At 40.5% G+C, this 11662-nt stretch overlaps 1 long non-coding RNA gene across 3 annotated transcripts in view; it reads right to left on the bottom strand.

Moving 5' to 3' along the window:
• Positions 1 to 11662, bottom strand: part of LOC309634617 — a 66136-nt gene that overhangs the window by 26038 nt on the left and 28436 nt on the right. The window lies entirely within an intron of this gene.

Genomic DNA, 11662 nt, shown 5'->3' with positions numbered 1-11662 from the left:
GCCCTGTTAGGACCTCTAATACATGTTGAGTATGTGGTAAGAGCAGGCCTACTAAGATGAGGTTGGGAAGACAACCTAGGGAGCAAAATTCAAGGAGGTAGTGTCAGGGTGATGTAAGTGGGCATCTGGGAGTGAGTGCATCCTTGCATTTTGCTCCCTAGGGGCTTTCCTCGCCTCAGCCTTATCCTGGTCTTCTGTTAAGGCATGCTCATCCCAATTTTAGGAAGAAAAGAGCAGTCCATCAAGAATGCTATTGGTAGCTAGTGGGAACCTGCTGTATAGCACAGGGAGCTCAGCTCGGTGTGGTGCTCTGTGACAACCTAGATGGGTGGGATGGGGAGAGGTGGGAGGGAGGCCCAAGAGTGAGGGGATATAGGTATACATATAGCTGATCCACTTCATTGTACAGCAGAAACTAACAACATTGTAAAGCAATTTTACTCCAATTAAATTTTTAAAAATGTATTTGTATTAAATAAATATTTATTAAATAAGAAAAAAAGAATGCTATTGGTTTTATGTAGATGCCTAGATGGATACCTTTTACATAGTCTACTTCTGTTTAGTTTGCTCCGTTTTTCTCATGAATGGGTACTGAATTTTGGCAGACTCCTTCCCCCCGTCCCCCCTCGCCCACTTCTTGCATCCACTGAAATGACCATGGTTTGTCTCCTTTATTCCTGTCCTTGGGGAGGAGGATTTAGTTAATGGAAACTTAAGACTGAAACACATTCCCCAAACTGTCAACTTGCCCAAGGTTGCACAAGTAGAAATGTCTAGATTCAAAACTCTGGCTCATTTTCTTAATCACTATGCAGTCTCTCAGCTAAACCTTCTTTTCCAAATAAGTCTCCCTTTTATAGCTACCTAAAACTTGGGCATTGAGTTATTTCACCTACTTTATTTACAATTCAAGAATTAGTTCCCCATCCTTGATAGTACGTTTGTTTCTTCTGACTTCAGTTTTAGCATTTTAGTAGTAAGGTTGACGTGAACCCTGGAAGTTGGCCGCCTTCATTAACTCTGTGACGTCCTTCACCCTGATGCTCCATGCAGGCTCATGGCATCTCCCAGTCAACATTTTCCCCAACCAGCCCTCAATATTTTGCAAGGATTAAAAGCCTGCAAAATCAGGAAAAATAATGAAATCTAATGCTGGTGAAACTTTTATGGAAATATATACCAGTTCAATGATGGTAACCTGGAAAATAGTTCCTAGGAAGGATGATCTGGCAGTGCATTTTTAACTTGAGGGAATATGTAGATAGATAGCCATATACGAAGTCACTTGTAGAAACAACCTAGATGTAAAAAATTAGGGTCCCAGTTAATCTGGTCATAATGTCTATGCAAGTACATTAAAATTTTAAAGGAAATGTGCTCACTATACTAACTAGGTAAAACTACATGAAGAGTCAGTTAAAAATACTGGGTGTGAATTAAATGCAGGACATAGTGCTAGATGCTGAGAATATAGAAATGAGTAATAATCACTGTCCCTCCTAGGATCTCATTCTAGTAGAAGAAGTAGATTATAAAAGGTGATCTGATGTAGAGAACAAACGTATGGACACCAAGGGGGGAAAGCGGGGTGGGTGGAGGGGTGGGTGGGATGAACTAGGAGATTGGGATTGACATGTATACACTAATATGTATAAAATAGACAAGTAATAAGAATCTGCTGTACTTTAAAAAAAAACAGTGATCTGATAGTGACGTGCTGCAAGAGCCTCTTACCCAGGGAGGTTAGGAAAGGTTTAATGGAAGGAGGTCATCTTTGAGCTAAGAGCTGTGGGAATATACTAAATAACAAGCAAGGATGTAGCCTTCTAAGCAGATCTTTTTTGAAAGAGTTCCAGGTGAATTGCTTGCTATAGAAAGAGCAAGAATCTCCATTTAGGTGGAGGGACTGAGTGTGGAGGGAGGAGGGAAAGTGATTAAGATGGTGGAAAGATTGCCAGTGGATACTCTGGTGCTAAATTTGGATTTCATTTCCCCCTTGGCTTGCCCCCCACCCCCACCCCAGTACTGGGTACTGGCGGCTCATAGCTGACTCTAGAAATTGTTCTCAGCTAAAGAGTTCTGTATAATAAGGAAAAATTCTTGAAGAAACTTAATTTCAGGGCAAAAAATCCTGGAGGGAGCTTCAAAATGGATTGCAGAAAGTTAGGCTAGGGAGTTCCCTGGTGGCCTAGTGGTTAGGATTCCGGGCTTTCATTGCCGCGACCCAGGTTCAATCCTGGTCAAGGAACTGAGATCCTGCAAGCAGCGCAGTGCGGCCAAGGGGGGAGAAAAAAGACTGGATGTCAGGAGACCAGTTAGACTCCTTCAAGAGGAGAGGTAAGACATGTTACAACTAATGCAGTGAAGTCACTGCAACAGAAAATGGTAAACATGAGACACTAAAGAGGTAAGTAGAAGACCTAGTGTTCTCTGGCTTGGCTCTACTGACAGCTCGGGAAAGGGAAGAGGACTGGGGTAGGAGATAACAGGTCTGCTTTTGGACATGTGGAGTTTAATGAGCCAAAAGGTGGATAAAGGAAGCCAGATTTGCTCTGCTGAGATTGTGAGATTATGGGCACTTTCATAAAGAATAAACTTTTATGCAAAGTTCTTCAATTTATTTACTTATAATTTGAAAGAACTGCTTAACACAGGCCTGTGGGCCTGTAGGGGACTGGTTAAATAATCGTACATTGAAATGTGTTGAAGCTATCAAAACTTATAGGTCTATGTTGGCATGGTAACACTTTTGTAACATGTTAAGTGAGAAAAGTAAGTTACAGAACTATAGTAAAGAAGAGTATCTAACAGAAAAGTTCCTGCTGTCGCTCACTGCTCCCCTTGAGCCACCTACCATACTCTATACCATGCAGGGACAGTAGTATGAATTTAGAAGACACCTCCCTCTGGGCAGGCACAGCCCTGTGGAGACACACTGGGCTGAGTATATTGTGTTTCAGCCCAGATGCAAATATAGGATGGAGGCCACGGTTGCAGTAAGACCAGGTGGGTTCAGAGACAGGCCAATGGAATTCACACATTCAGAAAGACAGGGGTGGATTGATGCAGGAATCACTAGGCCTTCTTTCTGTTGGTATCTGGGCTAAAGGGTCATCTAGAACAGTGTTTGTTGAAATTTTTGACATGAAGGACCAGTTTTTGTTTCCAATCTGTCATGGACGGATGACTGTGTAAACTGCTATAAGTCAATTACTATGAAAATGAATTTTTTAAAAGATATAGCCTGATTTTTAAAAGTTCAACCGACAAAATTACTCTGCCAAGTATTATAAAAGCTCTTAAACGCTTGCCCTCAGTTTCTGTACTTATCTGGTTGCAAGCTGGTAACAGTTTGGGACTGACAGGAGTCAGCAGACGTTTTGTAGCGCTGATAGAGCTCTGTACTTTAGAATGTAGAAACTGGGGAACAGGGGAGGGGAGACATGACACGAGTGTCATTTTCCCATCTTTGTGGAAGCCGTGCCACCCTGATAAAGAAAACAGGGATCCAAATGCATTTGGGGGCAGATGCTAACCCACCACACAGCTCACTCATTCATGAGGTTGTTCAAAAAAACACTGAAGTTCGGGTACCGCCTGTCCTGAGGAGATGAACTCTATGCTAAGGCAGAATAATTCTGAGTAATTTTTTGAAGATTTTATTTATTAGGCATTTATAAACCATGTTATTAAAATACATATAAACAAGTGTAACAACACTCACTTCCTAGAACATAAAGTTCTTAGAGCTGAAAAGCAGGTCATCACATTTCAAATAATTATCATTGTAGAACCTAATTAAAGTGGTTGCTTCACAGTCTAACCTTTCTTGCACCTGACAATTATGACCAATAAGTCACCAATCTAGTAGCTAACTGTTCTATGCCCTGTAAGGAAATTTGATCAGATTCTTTCTTATTAAATTATCAGATCTTAACATTGTACTCTCCTTTTAAAAACACTACATTGTGATTCAATGACCCTATATTTGTGATGTACTGCTTGTGGTCATAGTATAAAAAGCTATCATGTGTTGTCAGAGTAGACAAAGGGAAGCCTCCTTTATTTCCATTCAAAAGAATGAGACAGTGGGACTGAAGACCTTTTTTTAAGTATGTAAATTATCTTAATGGTATTTCTAAATTATTTTTAGCTGTATTTATTGTAGCCTGAAGGTTCCACTATGTTTTATCTGCCTCAAAACAACTCTCCTTCTGGCTGCCCTAGGACTATCCGGCAGTCGTCACTATTAGTATGTAACTCTTAAGTCAGCATTTTCACATATGGCTCCCATTGAAATCAGTCCACAAATACTTACTGAACAGAAGTGTAAGACATAGTAAGAGGGAATGAAAAAAGTATAAAACCCTCTGCTCAGAATCTTCCAATAGTTCCCCATTTCACTCAATTTTATTCCCTCATCTCTAACCTCATCTACTTTCCCCTTGCACACTCCACTCCAGGTATGCTGGCTCCTTGCTGCTCCTAGAACACGTCAGGCATGATTCTGTCTCAGGACCTTTGAACTGTGCCCTAGAATGCTCTTCCTTTAGATACCTACATAGCTCACTCCCTCCCCACCCAAAGTCTTTGTTTAAATATATCAGTAAGACCTACTGTGAACATCTTATTTTAAAATTGCAAACTGACCCCAAAGCAATCCTAATACCACTTAATCTTTATTAAATAGTTTTTTTCCATTAGATGTTGAGTAATTTATCATGTTATTATTTATTGTCCAGCTGCTTCTACTAGGATGTAAACTTTGAGGGCAGGGAGTTTTGTCTGTTTTGTTTCTCTGTTTCTCAAGTGTGGAGGCCACCTTCCAAGATGGCCCCCAGTTATTCTCACATTGATAGGGCTGATTTAAGTAGCCAGAATGATATTGCAGAAATTATAGAGTATGACTTCCAAAGAAAGGTCATAAAAGGCATCTTGGAAATAAATCCTCTAGACCCAGTCAAGCCGTTAGATGACTGCAGTCCTGGTCAACAACATCTTTTCTACAACCTCAGGAAACCCTGACCCAGGACCAATTAAGCTGCTCCCAGATTTCAGATTTATTGAAAGTTTATTGTTTTAAGCTGCTAAATTTGGGGCTATTTAACATAGTAAAAGCTAATGTACCAAGCACCTAGAACTATTTACCTGGCACATAGTAGGCATTTAAGAAATATTAGAGGAAGGAAGGAACAAAACTGCCAGAAATAACCCAACTTTCATCAATAATAGCCAGGATTATTGTCACTTAGCAGAAAGTGACATAGGCTTTGAGGTAAGCAGATATACAGTAGGTAAATTTTAGGAAGAGAAGCTGAGTTTGAGATGTAACATGAAGTAGAAAGGAATGTTATTCTTCCCCAGAATTCCCTCCCATCTTTTATTGCCAATCATGTCTTACACCTAAGAGTTCATTAATTTTTGAGCATTAATAAAGTTGCCTAGGGTATCATCTCTGCCATTTTGCCTATGTAAATTATAAATTAAATATGGTATTATAAACACATAATATTTCTGTAAAAGTTGGAGATAAACTCATGCTTCTGGCCAAGATGGAATAACAAAGAAAGGATTTACCCTCTCACCTGAAACAAGTAAAAAACTATATACTTCACAGGACACTGGATAGGCTGAAGGCTTTTGCTTCAATAGTGAGCCCTTGACCAAGTGCTTCCTGCAAAGCAAGACCCAAAGGGATCTAATTGCTTCTAAGTATTGATAACTGGGTCCCAGAACAAAGCTCAAGAAATGCTATCATCCAATACATTACGAGGCATGCAAAGAAGCAGGAAAATACAACCATACTGAGGAGAAAAAATCAATCAAAACGGACCTAGAAGTAATTCAGATGATCAAATTTTGAAGACATAGCAATAGAAAAGATCCAAAATGGAACAAGAAAGACTAGAAAAAAGAGATGGCATCAGTGAGCCACAGGACAACTTCAAGAGGCCAAATGTACATGTAACTGGAGTTCCTGAAGGGCGAAGATATTTGAAGGAAGACTGGCTAGAGGTTCCCCAAGTGTCATAAAAACTAAAATCTCACAGTTCCAGGAATTTTAATAACCCCCAAACACAGGAAACATGAAGAAACATCAAATTGCTTAAAATCAGTGATAAAAAAAATCTTAAAAACAGCCAAGGGAAAAAAGGGGTACATTACCTACAGAGGAACAAAGCTAAAGATGGGAGCAAATATCTCGTCAGTGCAAGCCGGAACATTTTCAAAGGAATGAAAGAAAAACTTCTAAACCTAGAATTCTCTACACAGTATTTTGAAAATACCTTTCAAAAACCAAATGAAATAAAGACTTTTTCAGACATACAGCATTATTAATCATTAGGAAAACGCAAACTAAAAATCACAATGAGGTATCACTACATACCTATAAAAATGGCTTAAATTTAAAAGGCTGCAGTGTAGGGCTTCCCTGGTGGCGCAAGTGGTTAAGAATCCTCCTGCCAATACAGGGTACATGGGTTTGAGCCCTGGTCCAGGAAGATCCCACATGCCAGTGGAGCAACTAAGCCTGTGCGCCACAACTACTGAAGCCTGCACTCTAGAGCCCGCAAGCCACAACTACTGAGCCCATGTGCCACAACTACTGAAGCCTGCGTGCCTACAGCCTGTGCTCCACAATGAGAAGCCCGCGCACCGCAACAAAGAGTAGCCCCCGCTCGCCGCAACTAGAGAAACCACGCGTGCAGCAATGAAGACCCAACATAGCCAAAAATAAATAAATAAAATAAATTTTTAAAAAGCAAAAAAATAATAATAATAATAAAAAAATTAAAAAATAAAAGGCTGCAGTGTAGAATTAACCCAAATGTCCATACACTAGTGAGTGGGTTTCTGGTATAACCATACAATGGAATAAACAGGAATGAAGTACGGATACATGCTGCAACATGAATGAACCTTGAAAACACTAATGTGTGTAAGATGCCAGTCACAAAAGTCCACATATTGTACGATTCCATTTACGTAAAATGTCCAGAATAGGCAAATCCACACAGACAGAACGTAGATCAGTGGTTGCGTACGACTGGTGTTGAGGGCTGGGGAGCGAATGAGGAGCAGTGACCTCGCTGTGATGTGGGGTTTCTTTTGGGGATGATGAAAATGTTCTAAAATTGACTGTGGTGACAGATGCACAGCTCTGTAAATACACTAAAGACAATGTAATTGTATACTTTAAATAAATGGGTGAATTGTATGGTATGTGAATCATATCTCAAAGCTGATTTTTTTTTATAAATACATTTATTTATTTATTTATTTATTTTATTTTTGGCTGCATTGGGTCTTCGTTGCTGTGTGTGTGGGCTTTCTCTAGTTGCAACGAGCGGGGGCTACTCTTTGTTGCAGTGCGCGGGCTTCTGATTGCAGTGACTTCTCTTGTTGCGGAGATCCGGCTCTAGGCGCGCGGGCTTCAGTAGTTGTGGCTCGCAGGCTCAGTAGTTGTGGCGCACGGGCTTAGTTGCTCCACGGCATGTGGGATCTTCCTGGACCAGGGTTCGAACCCGTGTCCCCTGCATTGGCAGACGGGTTCTTAACCACTGCACCACCAGGGAAGTCCCTCAAAGCTGATTTTTAAAAAAGGTTGGAGTGTTGGAGAGAATGTGTAGCCACTAGAACTCCCATGTACTGCTAGTGGGTACAACCACTTTGAAACAGTTTGTCAGTTACTTAAAAAGTTAAGAATACAACTACCACATGAATCAGCCATTCCATTCTTATATATTTACACAAGAGAAGTGAAAGCATATGTTCATTCAAAGACTTGTACATGCAATGTAATGTTTATAGTAGCCTTATTTGTAACGGTCAAAATCTGGAAACAACCCAAATGTCCAGCACTAGGTAAATGACAAAACAAATTATGGTATATTCACACAATGGAATACTACTCAGCAATGAAAAGGAATAAACTGATGTGAGGGGTATGGTTGGGAGGTTGGTGAGGTTATAGGAGGGCAAAATGAGAACTTTGTAGTGATAAAACTGTTCTGTATCTTGAAGGGGGTGGTGGATACATGAACCTACTTGTGATAAACTGTATAGAACTGGTGTGGGGGGAGGACAAATTAGGGGTTTGAGATTAACATATACACACTACTTTATATAAAATAGATAATCAACAAGGACCTACTGCATAGCACAGGAAACTCAATATTCTGTAATAACCTATATGCAAAAAGAATCTGAAGAAGAATGGATATATGTATATGTGTAACTGAATCACTTTGCTGAAACTAACACATCATTGTAAATCAACTATACTCCAATATAAAATAAAAATTAAATTAAAAAAGAATCAATAACAAATAAATTACTCTTAAATATTAAAAAAACTATAGAACTAAATGTACCCACACAAAAGACTATAAGATTAGTAGATTGTATCAATGCCAATATCCTGGTTGTCATATTGTACTATAGTTTTATAAGATGTTACCATTGGGGGAAACTGGGTAAAGAGTATACAAGATCTCACTGTATTATTTCTTACAACTGTATGTGGACCTATAATCTCAAATATTTTAATGAAAAAAAATTCTTGGGGACTTCCCTGGTGGCACAGTGGTTAAGAATCCGCCTGCCAATGCAGGGGGCACGGGTTCAAGCCCTGGTCCGGGAAGATCCCACATGCCACGGAGCAACTAAGCCCGTGCGCCACAACTACTGAGCCTGCACTCTAGAGGCCGCAAGCGACAACTACTGAAGCCCGTGTGCCTAGAGCCTGTGCTCCGCAACAAGAGAAGCCACCGCAATGAGAAGCCCGCGCACTGCAACGAAGAGTAGCCCCCGCTCGCTGCAACCAGAGAAAGCCTGCGTGCAGCAACGAAGACCCAACGCAGACATAAATAAATAATAAATTTATTTTTTAAAAAAATTATTGGTACTTAAAACATAGATAAACCTCTAAATAATTATGCTGAGTGTAAGAAGAAGACAAAAGAGTACATACTGAATGATTCCATTTATACAAAATTCTAGAAAATGCAAACTATTCTATAGTGATAGAAAGCAGATCAGTGGTTGCCTAGGGAGGGAGAGGGCCTGGAGTGACAGGAGGGAGGGATTACAAAAAGGCACAATTTTTACAGGCGATGGATATGTCTGTTATCTTGACCGTGGTGATAGCTGTACCCATACCAAAACATGCGCAATTTTTGTACATCAATTATACTTCAATAAAGCTGTTTAAAACTCTGAAAGTTAAAATATCTGCAACAAAACTAAATTTTCTAATCATGATTTCACCAAATTTGGCCCTCCTAGTTCTGTGAAAGAATAAGGGGTTTCATGATCCAAACTTTGTTTGGGACTGAGTGGATTAATTCAGATTAAAAGCCCAGTATAAGCTGTCATGTCGGGGTTAGTTGTACAAGAAAGCACAAGATCCCTGAAGCCTTGGGTGGAGGTTGGCCACCAGTGAACTTATTTCAACAGTGTGTCTATTGTATGAAGTGAAACTGCCTCAGGCATCTTTTGAAACCTTATCTAGAGAATTTTGATAGCTGAGAAGTTTTTCCTACATTAGCCAAAGGCCAGCATACTTCAGTTCCCTTATTTTCACAAACACCAACGTTTTTGCTTGTTTCCCTACACCAAATGTGCACACACACATACTATTTCTTTGAATGTTAAGTCTGTAACATTCTTTGAATGTTACAGCTTGGAGAAAGCATGCTAGTATATAAAAAGTGTCAAAAATTTGAGCGACTTTCTTTGTATATAAAACCTTTATTCCTAGGTTTCTGCTTACTATTTTCAAAACTCAATTTTTAAATTAATACTTATATATATATAATATATTCAGTAACTGAATTCATAAAAATGCAAATGATACAAAAGAGTGTAGAGTGAAAGGTCACCCTCCTACCTCTGTTCCCCACCTGCCCAATTCCCCTCTCCAAGAACGTCCAGTTTTGCTGGTTCTTCGTATGAAATGCCAGAAAGTCTATGCATACACAGGCAAATATACACAAACACACACACATACACATATATGTCTTAGTACACAGTCTTATTATCTCAGTTTTTAAAAAATAATTATGACTTTTGAATAGATTACACACGATGTGTTAAAATCCAGTAGGCATAACACTGGTTTCCCTTCTACCCATGCCCGTTTCCATCTTCTTCCCCTCCTAAACAACCAGTGTTACCAGTTTGTTAGATTCCTTCTAGACTTAGTCTATGCATATAACTGTTTTTCTGGTTTGTTTTTTTTTTTTTAAAAACTAATAACACAATCTTGCTCCATAAATGCAGGGACTTCGCCTACTTGGGTCACTCTTCCTGCCCCAGCATGTAACACAGTTCCTGGCATATAGCAAGTGCTCAATAAATATTTTTGGAATTAAGTCATATAGACACAAACATCCTTACCTTCCTAATCTCTCTCTTCTGCATTTTCAAATATATCTAGCAAGTCTGATGGATTCTCCAATGGGAGCATTTCATCCCTTCCTCCCTTTTTCTGTGGTCACAGTCCATGCTCAGTGTCTAATCACTATACGCCTCAGACTACCACAACCTCCTCAGGAATCTCCTAGCTCTCTGTCACGTAGGTAAAGAGCTCTATGGAGGGCTTCCCTGGTGGCGCAGTGGTTAAGAATCCGCCTGCCAATGCAGGGGACACAGGTTCGAGCCCTGGTCCAGGAAGATCCCACATGCCGCGGAGCAACTAAGCCAGCGCACCACAACTACTGAGCCTGCACTCTAGAGCCCGCGAGCCACGACTGCTGAGCCCACACGCCACAACTACTGAAGCCTGCGCGCCTAGAGCCCGTGCTCTGCAACAAGAGAAGCCACTGCAATGAGAAGCCCACACACCGCAACAAAGAGTAGTCTCCGCTCGCCGCAACTAGAGAAAGCCACGCACAGCAACAAAGACCCGATGCAGCCAAAATTAAATAAAATGAATAAATTAAAAGAAGAAAAGAGCTCTATGGAAAGAGAAGCAACGTCACATAAGGGGTAGGAACACCAGGTTTAGAGTCAGACAGCCCAAGTTCACATTCTAGGTCTGCTATTCAGAAGCACTTTAACAGATCTTCGCCTCAGTTTCCTTGCCTGTACAATAGAGATGTCAGTGTCTTCCTCATAGGGCTGTTGTAAGATAAAATGGGCTGGGCTTCCCTGGTGGCGGTGGCACAGTGGTTAAGAATCCGCCTGACAATGCTGGGAACACGGGTTCAAGCCCTGGTCTGGGAAGATCCCACATGCCGCCGAGCAACTAGGCCCGTGAGCCACAATTACTGAGCCTGCGTGTCTGGAGCCTGTGCTCCGCAACGGGAGAGGCCGCGATAGTGAAAGGCCCGCGCACCACAATGAAGAATGGCCCCCGCTTGCCACAACTAGAGAAAGCCCTAGCACAGAAACGAAGACCCAACACAGCCAAAAATATATATATAAATAAATAAATACTTTAAAAAATAAAACCCACAGAGAAATCAATTATAAAAAAAAAATGGGCTAATACATAAATCACTTACATATATGCATCTGGCACACAGTAAGTGTTCAATAAATGTTAGCTATTATTGTTACAGTGCAATTCATCTTCCTCAAGTGCTGTTTTGAATACATCGCACATCTGTAAGCAGCTCCTCATAGACACTGTCCATTATTTACACTGAGCCTT

Source organism: Balaenoptera borealis (assembly GCF_965194805.1).
Source record: "Balaenoptera borealis genome assembly, chromosome: 9".
NCBI classification, from domain to species: Eukaryota; Metazoa; Chordata; class Mammalia; order Artiodactyla; family Balaenopteridae; genus Balaenoptera; species Balaenoptera borealis.
This window is presented reverse-complemented; position numbering and strand designations above follow the sequence as displayed.